The sequence below is a fragment of the Bos grunniens genome, chromosome 4 (assembly GCF_055505025.1).
Source record: "Bos grunniens cultivar Pamir isolate PY7600 chromosome 4, Bosgru_T2T1.0, whole genome shotgun sequence".
Lineage (NCBI taxonomy): Eukaryota > Metazoa > Chordata > Mammalia > Artiodactyla > Bovidae > Bos > Bos grunniens.
Genome location: NC_141168.1, coordinates 115,044,372 through 115,062,129, shown reverse-complemented (window position 1 = coordinate 115,062,129; position 17,758 = coordinate 115,044,372). Strand labels below are relative to the sequence as shown.

At 48.2% G+C, this 17,758-nt stretch overlaps 1 protein-coding gene across 16 annotated transcripts in view; it reads left to right on the top strand.

Annotated features, from left to right (window-relative positions):
- The window catches only part of GRB10 (growth factor receptor bound protein 10), a 223,642-nt gene that overhangs the window by 127,775 nt on the left and 78,109 nt on the right, over nucleotides 1–17,758 (top strand). The window lies entirely within an intron of this gene.

Below are 17,758 nucleotides of genomic sequence, written 5' to 3'. Positions count from 1 at the left end.
CCTTCCCTCTGGTAAAGAGGATTTACACTCTGGTTTCTGTTAGCTCATTCCTAACATAAGCAGCTTATTTTTGTGTGAGGGTTGCTAAACATGCTTCGGACATTTCCCAGCAGCAGGCTACAGAAGGGCTGCTCTTCCTTGGACAGTGGGTGGTTTTGCAATAGCTGGGATTACTGTCTGGACAGTATTTTAAAACTGTGTTTTTATTAGGGTAAACTATCCACAACATAACATTTGCTGTCTTAACCTTTCTAAGTATACGATGTAATGGCATTCATTACGTTCATAGTGTTGTGCAGTTTTCACCACTGTCTATTTGAGAAATTCTGTACCATCCCGAATAGAAACTCTGTACCGTTAAGTGAGAATCCGCTCAGCTCCTGGTAACTTCTGTGTTACTCTCTGTTTGCCTTTTCTAGGTACTTCATGTGAGTGGACTCACTTGTCCTTTTGTGTCTGGCTTGTTTTACTTAGTGTAATGTTCTCAGGGTTCATCTTGGTTGTAGCATGTATGAGAATTCCGTTCTTCTCGCTGAATCGTATTTTGTTGTCTGCAGACTCTAAGTGCTTACCATTTCAGCTGTCAGCCTACCCCTGGTTGGCCTCCGCCTTTTGGCTGCTGTGAATATGCTGTGAAGAACATGGGTATGCACATAGCTGTTTTAGTCTCTGCTCTCAGTTCCTCTGGGTACATACTCAGGAGTGGAATTTCTTAATACTATGGGAATTCTATGTTTAGCTTTTTCTTGACAATATTTTTGAGATGTGAGGCTTCAGAAAATTGTGCATTTTAAACAGTTGTGTCTGAGCAAGAATACTTGCTCAGCACTGAAGCTGAGTGGTCCAGCCGTGTCCTGGTCCACTTGGAAGATGACAACTGAGAGGAAATGCCCTGAGGAGCAGAGAGGTTTGAAATCCACCTGCACACGCACTGTGGCTGCGTTCTCTTTGGAGATGGAACCATGTATGCACACGGCCAAGCCTCCTGAGATGTGATCAAAACATCACCCACGATCCCCAGAGTCCTGAACCTCAAAAACAGAATCAGTTCCCTGACTCAGAAGGAGACTCCAAAATCCAGCCTTCGTCTCCCTGCATCAAGGAACGCCTTCTGGACTCTGGCTTCCCATGGTCTTGTTGCCCCGTCACAGCTCTTTTCTGCTCTGCTTACTTCTCTGGGTTTCCTTTAGACCAGAAGTCTTGTTATTAGGGTGCAGTTTTAGTGTGCACAGTTGTATTTGGTGGGGTGCTTTTTTCTAGGGGCAGTGGAGAGGAAGGATGTAGAGTGGGGCCATTTCAAAAACCTCAATATTTCATGGAGTAGTCTGTAGAAAAGACCAAAATTAAAAAAGACTGTCGTTTACCAGAGCTGGCAATGTAGGTCCATAAAGATCATCTTGTTTTGGATGGTCCCCTTCAGGAACCGTTCTGATGTCCCCAGACGCTGGGGGTGGCCAGGTGTGAGGCGGCTGCTCTGCCTCTTGGTTTATCTTGCCCTGTGACAGTGGGCGAGTTAGTAAGAGCCTTGCAATATAGATTATTCGTTTGCATACGCCCATCTTGCATAATTATTATGAAAATTAATAACAGTGATGATGATGATAACTTGGGATCCTGTGCGTGTCCCATTGTGTCATCTAGTCATCGAAGGCACCGAGGGGGAAACCGAGGTCAGCGCGCATCCAGAAATGTCAGAGAAGTCACACGCCAGTGAAACTGGAGCCAACAACAAGTCTCTCCCCCTTTACGTTTTGAGATAATGGAGGGGAAACATAACACACACCTGTACAGAAAAGCCACCTTCTAAGTGTTACTTCGTGTATCAAAGTTTTCCCCTTTCTTCTGAGATGATGCATATCTTAAGGGCAGGAAGCATGTCCTACTAATGATTTCAAAGGTTCTGCTGAAGTGCCTTGTCCAGAGTTGGACTTTGTAGATACTGGTTTAAAGGATTTCTGAAGGCACCTGTGGTTCCCAGGAAGATCCTGCATTCCCATGTGAATCTTCCACATGGGGAGTTCTGTTGATTCCAGGTGTGCAGCGACAAAGACCAGTTAGCAAAGCCCCTCCCTTCTCATGCCGCTAATGAAGCGTCGGGAGCCTTGGTGTGAGAAGCCGTTTTCTGCGCATTTTCTCCCTGATCGTCTATCTGGCTCTGCTGTGTGGCTGCGGCACTTCTCTCTGGCCCTTTCGGATCCTGGTGTGGCTACAGAATGAACGGCCAGCTGCTGCTGCTGCAATATTCACGGACCCGCCTGGCAAGACCTCACTCTCCCTTCTGGCTTCTGCTCACACTGTACCTGCACACATGTCCCCTGGACGCCAGCTGCACAGACTGGCCTCTCCCATTCTGGCCTCTCCTTTAGTCTGTGCACCCTCAGCCCACCCCACTGGCAACACTGGCTGTTCTTCTCCATGCGGACACACTATTCCTTCCTTCGGTCCTGACTCAGACGCCATGACCACCTTCCAGAACACCTGCCTCTTAAATGAGCTACTTCCTTTTGGGTTTTCTCCTATGGCTTTTTACTTTTCCAAATTTATCATACTTTGTTTTGCTGCTGCTGCTGCTAAGTTGCTTCAGTCGTGTCCGACTCTGTGCGACCCATAGACGGCAGCCTACCAGGCTCCCCCGTCCCTGGGATTCTCCAGGCAAGAACACTGGAGTGGGTTGCCATTTCCTTCTCCAATGCATGAAAGTGGAAAGTGAAAGTGAAGTCGCTCAGTCGTGTCCGACTCTTTGCGACCCCATGGACTGCAGCCTACCAGACTCCTCCGTCCATGGGATTTTCCAGGCAACAGTACCGGAGTGGGGTGCCATTGACTTCTCTGACACTTTGTTTTATGGCATGCCAAATACATATGTGTCTTTCTTATTTATTTCTAGGTTCCTTGAGATTGGGGATCTTTTGTTTTTGTTTTTAATCTTTGGGGAAAACTGAGAGACTGTTGGTTCTTTAGCCAAACTGAAGTAAAAATCAAGACTTGGCCAATAGCTGAGTGAGGTTGTGTGTGTGTTTTAACCTCTCTGGGCCTTGGCTGTCTAACCCTGTGATATGGGTGAGATAGCTCGGGGGTGTAGTACAGGGGTGACCTGAAATGCTGCAGCACATCTCCTGTAGTGACTCCCCCACTCTTTCTGAAAATCACTCTGCTGACCTCTGTGCAGCATGTTGGTCACAGCAAACAGAGAATTTGTTGTTGTTCAGTCGCTCAGTTGTGTCCGACTCCCTGCAATGCCATGGACTGCAACACAACCAGGCGACCCTGTCCTTCACTATCTCCCAGAGTTTGCTCAAACTCATGTCCATTGAGTCAGTGATGCCATCCAATCATCTTATCCTCTGTCACCCCCTTCTCCTCCTGTTCTGAATCTTTCCTAGAATCAGGGTCTTTTCCAATGAGTCAGCTCTTCGCATCAGATGTCCAGAGTTATTGGAGCTTCAGATCAGTCCTTCCAAGGAATATTCAGAGTTGATTTCCTTTAAGATTGACTGGTTTTATCTCCTTGCAGTCCAAGAGACTCTCAAGAGTCCTCTCCAACACCACAGTTCAAAAGCATCAATTCTTTGGCACTCAGCCTTCTTTATGGTCCAGCTCTCACATCTGTACATGACTAATAGATCATCAAAAAAGCAAGAGAGTTCCAGAAAAACATCTATTTCTGCTTTACTGACTATGCCAAAGCCTTTGACCATGTGGATCACAATAAACTGTGGAAAATTCTGAAAGAGATGGCAATACCAGACCACCTGACCTGACTCTTGAGAAACCTATATGCAGATCAGGAAGCAAACAGTTAGAACTGGACATGGAACAACAGACTGGTTCCAAATAGGAAAAGGAGTACGTCAAGGCTGTATATTGTCACCCTGCTTATTTAACTTCTATGCAGAGTACATCATGAGAAATGCTGGGCTGGGAGAAGCACAACCTGGAATCAAGATTGCCGGAAGAAATATCAATAACTTCAGATATGCAGATGACACCACCCTTATGGCAGAAAGTGAAGAGGAACTCAAAAGCCTCTTGATGAAAGTGAAAGTGGAGAGTGAAAAAGTTGGCTTAAAACTCAACATTCAGAAAACGAAGATCATGGCATCCAGTCCCATCAATTCATGGGAAATAGATGGGGAAACAGTGTCAGACTTTATTTTGGGGGGCTCCAAAATCACTGCAGATGGTGACTGCAGCCATGAAATTAAAAGACACTTACTCCTTGGAAGGAAAGTTATGACCAACCTAGATAGCATATTCAAAAGCAGAGACATTACTGTGCCAACAAAGGTCCGTCTAGTCAAGGCTATGGTTTTTCCAGTAGTCATGTATGGATGTGAGAATTGGACTGTGAAGAAAGCTGAGCGCTGAAGAATTGATCCTTCTGAACTGAGGTGTTGGAGAAGACTCTTGGGAGTCCCTTGGACTACAAAGAGATCCAACCAGTCCATCCTAAAGGAGATCAGTCCTGGGTGTTCATTGGAAGGACTGGTGCTGAAGCTGAAACTCCAGTACTTTGGCCACCTCACGCAAAGAGTTGACTCACTGGAAAAGACCCTGGTGCTGGGAGGGATTGGGGGCAGGAGGAGAAGGGGATGACAGAGGATGAGATGGTTGCATGGCATCACCAACTCGCTGGACATGAGTTTGCGTAAACTCCAGGAGTTGGTGATGGACAGGGAGGCCTGGCATGCTGCAGTCCATAGGATCGCAAGAAGTCAGACATGCCTGATTGACTGAACTGAACTGAAAACACTGAATTAGGCTCTGCCACGTCGGAACTTGGAGTCGGAAACAGTGAGTTCGGGACCTATAAAGCCTTCCCTTTTTTCCACTTTCCATCTGTAAGTGGAATCCTGCCCAAGGCAGCACCCAGCGTCCCACCAGATGCCAGCTGCTCATGTTCCAGTGTGATCTGTGGGCAGAGCTTGGGACTAAAGGCAGTGGTTTAAGGAGAGATTGATCGTACATCATAAGGCTCCTGGTACCTAGAAGGACCCATACTTGGCTTACATGCTGCTGGAGTGAAGAGGCAGTAATGGGAAGCGAGCCTTCTGCCCAGGGCAGGGCATCTGTGCCTGGAAGAACATGCCCGCCAAGAGGGAGGTGCCCACCAGGGGCACTTGGCAGAGGCTGCAAGTCCTGAACTAAGACAGAATTGGATCCTTCTATGGTTCCTGCGACTTTGTGGATGGCCAGGCAGGCCTGATGTGGTCAGGGAGGCTCACACGGACAGCAGAGCCCTGGCCTGACTGGTGATGCTTCCTGCAGGATGTCCAAGGCCTCATACAGCCCTCCATCCCTAATGGAATTGGAGTCTCTGCCTTTTATTCACCTGGTGGCCTGGGTGTGACCTGTCTGGTAGGCCTTTTTCTAAGGAATGAAGGGACTTGGGACTCAGCAAACCCCAGAGAGTTTGGGAACTCTGCCTGTCTGACCTGTAAAATTCTATATGTAATTTATGGAGACTCGGTAACTCCACTGTCCACACGCTCAGCTGTCACTTGCTGATCACCTCCTGTGTGCCAGCTGTGAAGTTAGGTAGGGAGCCCAAGGAGAAAAAACATGCAGGCTCAGCCTCTAGAAACTCAAGGGTAATGACAAAGAATGATGTCACTAGGAAATAAAACAGGAAATAAAGCTAAAACTAAAGTTCAATGGGAAAACAACTGAAGAAAGTTAAAATTACAGTGTACCAGGAAAGTGGCCTGTCCACCCCTGAAGCTGGGTTTAACCTCCTTGTCCATCCCTGGTGGCTCAGATAGTAATCAGTCTGCAGTGCAGAAGACCTGGGTTCGATCCCTGAGTCAGGAAGATCCCCTGGAGAAGGGACAGGCAACCTACTCTAGTATTCTTGCCTGATTAAACCTATGAACAGACAGAGGAGCCTGCCGGGCTGCAGTCCATGGAGTCACAAAAGAGTCAGACACAACTGAGCAACTAACACTAACTCCTTCTTGGGAGCTGAGTGACCCTGCACCTCAGCTGCTGCTTCTGAAATCTTAAATATGCCTATTTGGCTGTTTTGCTAGAAAGATTGGAAGTTGCTTGAGCTACGAGCTGTGCCTGGCATAAAACCTGGGGCTTTGTAGGTGGTCAAAGCACGCTAGCCCTTGTGTGTCATCATCATGAATAAGTGCAATGGTATGTGTGCAGAAAGTAAAAGTCAAAACCCTCTCTCATGGGTCCAGTACATGCAACCTTTCTCTGGGATTGCTTCTCCAGAATTCATATCCATCGAGCCCAAATTCCAAGACAGACCATCATGAGTTTTCCTTCTCCTGGGACATTATTCAGAAGGTGCCACTTATACATGTGCTGTTATTTTTCTTACCACGAGACTCATAAGCCCTCACTTAGGAACTGTTTGTTCCCCTGATCCCACTCCAGAGATTTGGATTCAGAATGAATTGAGGCGAGTCCCAGGAACCTGTTCTCACAAGCAAGCCTCCTCGGGGGCGTGCTCATCAGACAGCATGCAGTGGGTAGGATCTCCGCAGCCACCCCCGGCCCCATCCTGAATGTCCCATCCTTCTACTGAAGCCCTGTTTCCATCACCTCCTGGGAGGACAGCTCCGCTCTCCTGGGCATTGCAGTTCTGGGAGATGTGCCCTTTCTTGGAATCGCCCAGTACGTTCTCCTGAAAGGACTTTCCCCATCCCCAAGAAATTGGCCTCTTTGTGAAGCCAAGTGCCCTCCTCTTCACTGTCTTGTCTTACATAACTGGGATTTTGTTGTAAAATCCTCTCTGCCAAGTAGTGAGCACAGCCGTCCTGGGAGAGCAGCTGGCCTCTGGGATCCTTCTCTGGTTTAGGTAGTTCATTAACTCTACCAAGGCTGTTTCCACCCGAGGACGCAGACTGCCCTCCTTGCCACGTCAGCTGCCCCCGTGTCCCTAAGCCCTCTTGTAAGATGCTCTGTTGGGGCTGAGGCCACCCTTCCGTGAGGAGCCCAGTCTCCAGGGTGTGTCCATCCCCTCGTCCCCTACCCCGGAGCTTGTTTTAGCTTCTTCAGGGCAGGAATTATTTTTCCAGAGGGGGTGAAAGAAGTTTCATCTCTTCCCTTGCAAGTTTGTATTTTGCACCATCATTCTTTTCCAGAGTGTGTTGCCCTGGACTATATTATGCTCAGGTGGCAGAATTCTTGTCTGTTTTGTTAATGTCTGTATTTCCAGTTGCTGGAACAGTGTCAGAGTGGGTGCTCACGGAATATTTGTTCAATGAAGAAAAACATGGGTTACAACTTAGAAGGAAATTTGCGTTTATGGAGATAAATTCTCAGAATTGTAGAGGGTTGATGCTGAGTGGGATCAGGTCTCCAGGCATCTAATTTATCCTTAAAACTTTGCCTGGTTTGTGAGTACAGTGCCAGTGAGTGGCAGACTTTTGGACTGGGACCTGGATCTTCCCTGACAATTCCAGTGTTCTCGGATTAGTATTTTTAGGATTAACGGGGAATGGGAACCTTGCAGAATAACAAGTTGTTGCATCATTTCTTGCACCCAGGCTTCTGCCAGGTTTATGATGTAATAGAAGAATTGGGGATCAAAACCAGAAGGCTCAGAAGGGACAGATCATTAAGGCAGACTTGAGAAAGATACAAGGAATCATTTGCCCTTTCTGTGTAACATTTTGTATGTTCCTCTTCTCCCCAGTTGTCCTCTTAGGAAAAATAGAGATTGCACAGTGGAATCCACTTTTTTCCTGTAGTTTGTAGCCTGTAGTTCCTTGCTTGGCAGGTGTAACTTTTTGGTGCCGAGCAAAAACAGTCTTAAAAGACCTGAAAGAAGCTTGTGTGATGTCCAGGCCCTTCCTGGCAACAGTGTAGCAGGATAAAAGTTCAAGAAAGAAAGGAAACATACTCTTTTCAGGGAAAATCAGAGGCAAGCTCTTGAATGTCAGTGAATGGGAACACTGAGTGGAATGCGTAGCTTTCCCTGTTTTCTTGATTTATATTTTGGATAGAATCACTCTGCACTTCTCTAAGACATAGACTGAATGAGTGCATCTCACAGGAGTCAGAGTCCAGAATGATTAATCACTCATCACTTTTTTGTTTGTCTGCTCTGGTGGTAGAGCCCATGTGTCCGGCTGCCAGGATGTGTATATTTGACTTTCTATCTGCCCTGGAGACTGTGACACATCTTGCCCTCCGCGTGTCGCAGCCTCCTAGGTCTAACACACCTGGTGGTGAGAGCAGCCTGGCCTTCTCCCTGAAAGTCACTGCAGTCAGCATCCAGGCCCCTTCCAGCTGCTCCAGTGAGATGGGTGAGGCCTATGTGGGAGGATGCAGACTGGCTGTGTTTCTGTAGGTCTGTCTGTTTAGCCTCTGTTGATGGCTGGGCTCTGCATGAGCCCCTCATAACACCAACACCTTACTGGAGGATGTGCACAGATACAGTTGAATACGTACCTGTCGCAGTCCATGGCATTACTGGAGAAATGTACACGTATGTACTGAAGCTTAGTGGTAACTGGAAAGAGGAATTCAAGTTTCATGTAACGTTGGAAATGGATGTACCTTCATGAGCTAGTCTCCCTGACTGGTCACCCAAGAAGCCAGCCCCAGGGGCCCCCACATGGCCCTCAGCCTCCACAGCCTGGGCACGTCCCAAATCTTATTTTACCTCTTAGGTCCTCCATTTTTTAGATGAAATATCTCTTTCCTGAGATAGACCCTGGACTCTTCTCCACACTAAACTCCTGGCCCCACTGGTCACCCTGGGCCACCTCACTGGCCTCCAGAGCCACCCCCCCACCACCACAATGGCCGTGTCTTTCTGCTGGTGGAGGAAGTCACACGCGTGCAGACAGGGAGCTGTAGGGGAGTGGCTTTCTGCTGGGGAGAAGTGAGGACCTCCGGTATGCAGAATGGAGGCCAGGGGCATCTGTCCACCCGGGGGCAGGGCTGGAGGCTTTGGGCCAGCAGGGTGTCCCCTGGAATGGGCCGTGTGTTGCGGGGTGCAATCCATGACACCTTGCGTCCAAGTGCGTGGCATTGGTTCCATGCAGGCAGGTAGAGGGTCAAGGACTTCTCAAAGGCACCCAAGTAGATTAGTCAGAAAAGGACCTTAAGTGACCATAGTGTAGTTCAGTCGGTAAAGAATCCACCTGCAATGCAGGAGACCCAGGTTTGATTCCTGGGTCCGGAAGATCCCCTGGAGAAGGAAATGGCAACCTACTCCAGTATTCTTGCCTGGAAAATCCCATGGACAGAGGTCCAACGGTCTACAGTCCATGGGGTCACAAGAGTTGGACACGACTCAGCGACTGAACCAGCACCATTTGAGAATATTAAACATTCAAATTTAAAAATGCTTTTACTATTATATTTATATTACTATTATATTTTTTGTATTGAAATATGCCTAACATAAAATCGCCATCTTCTCCGTTTTTCGATATGCAGCCCAGTAACTGTCAGTGAACTCACCTGGCGCAGCTGTTGCCACTGTCCACGGGCAGCACTCTGGTCGCCTACATAAGTGGAACCTGCCCCCAGTAAATAATCGCTACCGCTCCCCGCCCCCACTCACGCTGGCGCCCGCCGTCCTACTTCCTGCCTCCATGCGTTGCACTGTATGAGTCTCCTCATAGGGCTCTCACGGGCGCGCATATCTGTCCGCTCGCGCTCCCGGGCTTGCCTCGCTCGGCGTGGCGCCCTCGGGGTTCACCCGTGTGGTCGCGGGTATCCTAAGTGCGGCCTTGTCACGTGGCTCAGCTTCATGCGTTTGGTGTATCTGCTCATCGGTGGACTCCAGGCCTTTCTCACCTCTCGGCTCTGTGTGTCACGTTGCCCTGAACACGAATGTGTGAATATCTGTGAAGTCTCGCTTTCCATTTTTAGAGAGGTGTGTACCTGCTTTTACTTTTTAAAAACGGCTCCTAGAAGAAAAACAGGTTCTATCTAAATTCTTCGATCTAATTATTGAAGCTTCTTAATTGAATATTAATAAACCCAGATTTTTCATTGCAAGATGAGCACTGAAGTATACTTGATTTGTGTTTCTCATCCTCCCCTTTTGAAGATTTTTTTTGATGTGGACCATTTTCAGTCTTTCGTGAATTTGTCCCAATATTGCTTCTGTTTTATGTTCTGATTTTTTTGGCCATGAGGCATGTGGGCTCTTAGCCTCTTGACCAGGGATTGAACCCACATCCCCTTCATTGAGAGGCAAAGTCTTAACTGCAGGACCATGGAGGAAGTACCCCCTCCCTGCCCTGACTCCCTTTTTGATTAGACTGAGACAATGATAGCTGCAGACAAACCAAAACCGTTTTCTATATTGAGCTTTAATTCCAGTTCCTTTGGCCACCCAGCCTCAGAGTCAGATATATTTCCAAGTGTAAATACCCATTTCTGATTTAAAGTAAGGCTTGTTCATGTAGAAAATTTTCATCTGGAGAAGCAAACGAGTTATAAAAGAGAACAGTAACCGAAGATGCTTTAAAACCACTGCCCAGCGTGGTGCCATTGCATGTGTTTAATTTTGCATCAGGAAGTGCCAGCTGGTGGAGTTTCTAGCACCAGGTGAGTCGGTGTTGTGCTGAGCCCCAGCTGATGGATCCAGGAGGTGTCCGAACAACCTCTCGACGGCCTGCCTGGGGCAGGGGCAGTGTTCAGCTTTCCTTCAGCTACAGTCACCCTCGTGTCCTCACGCCGGGGTTCTGCCCTCCCCTCCTTGTCCAGGACTGGCTTCTCATGGAGCTGAGGTGTTGGGAAGGGACTCGCAGGGCACAGAGAGGCCAGGGGCTCTGGGAACAGCTGGCAGTTCTCCCCAGAAATGCCCAGACTAACAGGCTGACTGGGACCAGCCTGCCCCTCTGCCCTCATCCAGTGAGTTCCAGGTGTGGGGACCAGGGTCATATCTGTTGGAGTGGGTCACCAGATTCTGTCCATTTTTGTCTAAAGCTTTGCTAACATCTCCCTTGGGCTCTGGGACCAAAATGGGACTTACTCTACTCATGTGCCCTCAGGAAGGAGGGAGACAGCGTGTCTGCCATCCGTCTCCTTTGGTCAAGTGTGAAAAAGGATTTGTGAGACTAGTGAAAAGGCAATGATCCCACGTAGGCTCAATGTCATCCTAGCAAAGGGACATCCTAATAAAACCCGCTTTTGGTTTTATTTTTCATGCCTTTTCTATTTCCAAAAAAAAGCTGTTGTACATCATCAAAAATTAATGTATCTGTTACTTTGTGTCTGCACTTGTTTTGTAGCAGCTGCTATCTTGACCTGGTTTATCTGAGTTTGCAGGTCCCTGGGTTGATTTCATTTGCTGTTATTCTCATTGGGTTTCCACTTTTCCCATTTACACCAAAGAAATACAGTCAGAGCATTAGTCCATGTTTTAGAGGAAGTTCTCAAAGTCCTGAATTTTCGGGAAAGTGATGCTTGCTGAGACTTGCCAGGTGGGCAGAGGAACTGTGCTCAGGTGCCGAGCTCTTGGCTAAGAACACTGCTTGTGAGGTTCTCCTGGGCCGAGTTTCCGGGGCCTGGCCTTCCAGGAGCATCATGGAGCGGCTGCTGTGTAATTAGAATAAGCAGTTTGACGTTTTTCAGAGAAGAGATCGGAGTTCTGCTGCAGGCTTTGTCTCCTGCAGCCAGGGGACCTTCACTCCCCTGAGCAGCAGATTATTTGCCTCACTGCTAAAGAGCTGTTATTATCCCTAGTGTTTGGAGGATTAAAGAAGCCAGCGATGTGAGATGTGAGGGCACGTGGCCAGCGCCAATTCACTAACTCAGGATGGCACTGCCCTCTGTCGGGGCAAGAGGAAGAGGCAATGCAGGAGGCTGCTCCGGGGTGCTCCCCTCGCTGTGCTGAAAAGGGGATGCAGCATGTGGGAAACAGGTTCATGGAGCGAACAGGAACGCACATGACACGTGTCCAGGGTCTGCTGTCACATGTTGCAAGAACTTCCTTAACTTGACTCAGTCCCGCCGCCCAGATGGGGCTGTAATCCTTGAGGGTAGGCTGTGCGCTAGCGGACGAGAGGACCCAGTACACCTGGGGTGCTGCTGGTGACTTAGGAGTTTTGGGTCTCGGGTTTCTGGGATTGCTGGAATCCTCACCTTCCCTGAGGGGGATATGATTTTAGCCACTCATCCCTGGAATTCTGATTTTTCTCCATTCTTGGTTAACCCTGGTGCATTGAGGGAGCCTAAGATGGAGGCATTTGGTCCCATCACTTCATGGCAAATAGATGGGGAAACAGTGGCTGACTTTATTTTTCTGGGCTCCAAAATCACTGCAGATGGTGACTGCAGCCATGAAATTAAAAGACACTTACTCCTTGGGAGAAAAGTTATGACCAAACTAGACAGCATATTCGGAGAAGGCAATGGCACCCCACTCCAGTACTCTTGCCTGGAAAATTCCATGGATGGAGGAGCCTGGTAGGCTGCAGTCCATGGGGTCTCGAAGAGTCGGACATGACTGAGCGACTCCACTTTCCCTTTTCACTTTCATGCATTGGAGAAGGAAATGGCAACCCACTCCAGTGTTCTTGCCTGGAGAATCCCAGGGACGGGGTCGGGGGGGGGCGGGGGGCGGCTCGTGGGCTGCTGTCTCTGGGGTCGCACAGAGTCAGACATGAACCAGTCCATCCTAAAGGAAATCAGTCCTGAATATTCATTGGAAGGACTGCTGCTGAAGCTGAAACTCCAATACTTTGGCCACCTCATGCAAAGAACTGACTCATTTGAAAAGACCCTGATGCTGGGAAAGACTGAAGGCAGGAGAAGAGGGTAACAGTGGATGAGATGGTTGGATGGCATCACTGACTCAATGGACATGAGTTTGAATAAACTCCAGGAGTTGGTGATGGACAGGGAGGCCTGGAATGCTGCAGTCCATGGGGTCGCAAAGAGTGGGACACGACTGAGCGACTGAACTGAACTGAAATGAAGATGGAAGGATTTGTGCAGCCGCAGTCTTTTACAACGTCTCCCCTGGGGTCAGAGTGAAGAGAGCCTGAACGTGTAGCCCAAGGCAGAGACGGAGCCCAGGGTCCCTGCAAATGCAGTGGCCTCTGGGGTGGAGGAGCCCAAGGCTCTCAGAACTGGCCGGTTCCCTTCATCCTTCTGCCTCTGCTCCCAACAGTCACTAACCCGTGAGCAGCGCCCACAGACTTTCTCATCTGTGTTACTGTTACTGTGCGTGCTCAGCCATATCCGACCCTTTGCAAACCTGTGGACTGTAGCCCACCAGGCTCCTCTGTCCGTGGGATTCTCCAGGAAAGAATACTGAAGTAGGTTGCCATTTCCTCCTCTAGGGGATCTTCCCAACCCGGGGATCCAGCCTGCATCTCCTGCATTGCAGGCAGATTCTTTACCTGCTGAGCCATCTGGAAAACCCATCACTTCTTGATGGTACTGAATCTGAGTCACCGCTGTAGACACTTAAACAACCTTAAGGGGTGGTGCTTCTTTAGACAGAATGCATGTGTGTGTGCTAAGTCGCTTCAGTCGTGTCAGACTCTTGGTGAACCTATGTACTGTAGCCCACCAGGCTCCCCTGTCCATGGGATTCTCCAGGCAAGAATACTGAAGTGTGTTGCCATACCCTCCTCCAGGAGATTTTCCCGACCCAGGGATTGAACCGGCATCTCCTATGTCTCCTGAATTGGCAGGCGGGTTCTTTACCACTGTCGCCACCTGGGAAGCCCCTTAGATGGAATGTGAAGGTGAAGTCTCTCAGTTGTCTCTGACTCTTTGCAACCCCGTGGACTATAGTCTGCCAGGCTCCTCTGTCCATGGGATTCTCTAGGCAAGAGTACCGGAGTAGTCATTCCCTTCTCCAGGGGATCTGAACCCAGGTCTCCCGAATTGCAGGCAGATTCTTTACCATATGAACTACAAAGGAAGCCCAAGAACACTGGAGTAGGTAGCCTTTCCCTTCTGCAGGGGATCCTCCTGACCCAGGTATTGAACTGGAGTCTCCTACATTGCAGGCAGATTTTTTTTTACCAGCTGAGTTACCAGGGAGGCCCTTAGGTGGAATGTGTAGACCTAAACGTGGCTTTGAGGAAAGCTGGTTACAGAGGGCATGAAAGCCGAGCATCACTGGCCTGCGTACTTTGCATTATTGACAGAGCTGCCTGGTGGATGCTGGCTCTCTCACTTGTCGTGAGGTGTTCTAGGGAGGGTTCTGGGTGCAGTTCCTAATAACAGAGGAAAGTGCCAGAGCTCTCAAGGAACCAGGCACACAACTAAATATGGTGCCTCCTTCCTGAGCACACAGTCCTGCATCTGGCTTAGGAGAAGGAAAGACTTTCCAGGAAAAATAATCAGGCTCCCAGCTATCAATACAAAGCGAGACACAGATTCCCCAGCATGAGCGGATTGGAAGGGGTGTTACCATGGTCACTCCGTCTAAGTGGATTGATCCCAGGATGTGTGTGTGGGGGGGGGAGGGGTGTATTTGTCCAGTTTCATGTCACTGGCTGACCCTGACCATGCTCTGGGTGATGGTTCCAACCACATGGCCTGTGGGTCCTGGAAGAGGGGGACTTCTGAGCCCCACAACTACCCCGGAAGTGCAAGCAGCTCTTTTTAGAATATATCTGATCCTAATGAAAAAAATACCATGCAAGTTCTTACAGTTTGTTAAAGTAATCAATGTGTTGACCTGTATTTCTCAATTAATACACATTGAATTTGGCAATTACTGTTGTCTGCAGGGGTAGAGAGCAAAAAGAAGCTATTTTGTCCCAGATGTTGTGAAAATGTTTCTCTTGTTAACACAGAGAACATGAGGAGTTGTGGATCACTCCAGTGCTGTGTTTATATTTATTTCCCTGTGTATGTGGGACAGACTGATTCTAAGGGTTTTTTATTTCCCGCCTGGACATACTAACCACTGAAATAAAACATTGTTTTGTTTTTAAGTGATAGGATTGGGGAGTTCCCCTTGTATTTTCGTTTGGAGTTGTGGTTAGGTGATTTGCCTTTATATTTGCTGAATATCTTTAAATATCATGATCAGAACAGAAAAGAATGCTCAAGACAGCCCTAATGGTAGAATACTAGATTTTCTTATTCTGCTTACTTATGTCCAATCAATTCTACATACTAAAAATTAAATACATGGGACTGGAATTACATGAGAATTGAAGATGAACTGGTGTGAAAAAAAGGTATTTCAGCAGCGTATTGAGTTATATTTGTGCAAGATTTTAATTGCCTAGAGGTCAACAGAAGTAACTTCTGGGGAACGTGGTTTAAGTTGAAAGTGCTTTTGGAGGCCAGACCTTTAGTTCTTGTCCAGGTAGAAATGGGTTAGAACTGGGTCCTTTGCACACGCGCTGGGGAATTTTCAGGTACAGTGTTGTCAAGAGGATTCTCCTTTTCTTCTCTTGCTGAATATCTTGTTCTCAGAATTACTCCAAGGGAATCTCCCACCCAATTTACTGAAGCAGCCTGCTGTCAGGAAGGCAGTGTCCTCACTAGCTATAATGGGTACAGCTCAGGAATGCCAGGCGAAGAGGTGCGAGGGCAAGATAACTGGGGAGTGGGTGGAGCTTCCTGCTCTCCGGCCACCCTCCCAGCACCCCACCTGCCCCCTAACCTGGAAGCTTCTCAGGGTCCAGTCCTTTAAGGTTTCTGCAGAGGCTCACCACACAGGCATGGTCGGTGAAATCACTGGCCATTTGTGTATCCGCTATCCCTTCTCCCCTCCCTGGAGGACATGGGTGGCGCTGAAAGTCCCACCTCTCTAATCACACAGATGGTTCATCTGACAGCCAGTCTCCATCAGGTGGCTGCAGGCTTGCCAGAAGTCAGCTCATTCACATAAACTCAGGTCTAGTCGAAAGGGGCTTGTTATTGTTAACAAAAAACACTTCTTTCACCTTTAATAGCTTGGGAGCTATTTCAGGAGCAGCAGCAACAGAAGACCAGATAAAGAAAAGACGCTCCTCCCCTTACTCTTATCACTTAGGAAATAACAGGGATGTTAGGAGCTGCATTCCAGGAACCAGGAACCAGGGAGGAAGACCTGGAAGGGCTGGAAGGTTGCATCTTGTACTCGAGGTGCAAATAGCATTTCTTCAACGTGGCGAAATGGTTTTGTTAAGTGGATCCAGTGTCATGTTAACTATCTAATTAAAGAAGCCACCAGAGGGTGCTGTGAACCAAGCAGGGGGCAGTGAAGCTGGTGAGGGGGAGCCAGGAGAAGGTTAAGGAATACCAGTCAGGTCCTCGCATGACTCACTCTCCCCTCTGCCTGCATCCTGGTCTCTTCTTGGCTTGTTTTTGGAAGACATTCCCCCGGAATAATTTATTAGTCCGAACATGAATTTGTTTCACTGAATTTGTACTCATTTTAGACCTCATTGTGCCTCTCTTTGCTAATGACAGTGAGACCAGATGTATCTGTGCGTTTATAATTAGATGATCAACTCAGACATCTGGAACAAAAGTCAGTGCCCAGCTAAGGACTGGGCTATTTAAGGAAGGAAAATAACTATTAATAACTTGATTTAAACCGTATTGTTTGACCTACATCTGTCCAGTAAATATACCCTCAGAAATCTGCATGGAGTGAAATTTTACATGTAAAATTGTTTTTCATCCCCCTTACGGGATTTCTTTCAGAGGTCCTGGCTCACAGATGGTATTTGGGCCTCAAGTTAGCAGTGCTAACAGTCATTTACAGAGGCCGCTTACCTGACCTGTAGGAAGGCTTCCTCACATGGCTGAGTGCTGACCCCCGGCGATGCGTGCAGCGGCAACGCGTGTAGGAGACATGGGCAATGTCCCTTCACAACGGACCGGGTCATGAAACGTTCGAAAGGACTGAATGTTAATCCAGAAAAATCTCAGTGTAGTTATTATTTTAAAAGTACCATGGCATATAGCCGTGTCCTCTTTAGAATCAATCCTTTAAAACTCCTGTTTGGAAGGTTTAATTGTTAGTCTTTATTAGAGTTGGACAAAGATTAGGTAAAACCAGACAACCCAAAGTGACTTTATTATCTAACCAGACAAAATGCTATTCATAAATGACCCTGGAGGGAATTTTGAAGTCTGTCCTAGATTAGGATATTTTATTAGACTTTTTTTTTTTTTTTTTACTGTAGTTGCTTTATACAATGTTGTGTTCATTTCCGGAGAAGGCGATGGCACCCCACTCCAGTACTCTTGCCTGGAAAATCCCATGGATGGAGGAGCCTGGTGGGCTGCAGTCCATGGGGTCGCTAGGAGTCGGACACGACTGAGCGACTTCACTTTCCCTTTTCACTTTCATGCATTGGAGAAGGAAATGGCAACCCACTCCAGTGTTCTTGCCTGGAGAATCCCAGGGTCGGGGGAGCCTGGTGGGCTGCTGTCTCAGGGGTCGCACAGAGTTGGACACGACTGAAGTGACTTAGCAGTGTTCATTTCTGCTGTACAATGAAGTGAATCAACCATAGGCTCACAGATTTCCGCTCCTCCTTGAACCTCCCTCCCCACTCCCATGTCACCCCTCTAATTTATCACAGGGCATCAGACCACACTCCATGTGTGGCGCGGCGTCTCCCCGCTGTGTTTTACACATGGCAGTTAGTGAGTGTATGTGAGTGCCGCTCTCCCAATCCGTCCCGCCCTCTGCTCCCCACACTGTGCCCACAAGTCCAGTCCCTGCATCTGCATCTCTGTTCCTGCAGAGGTTCATCAGTACCCTTCTTCTAGATTCCATGCATGAGTGTTAAAGAAACGATGCTTGTTGTTCTCTTTCTGACTTATTTCACTCTGTTTGACAGACTCTGGGTTCATCCACATC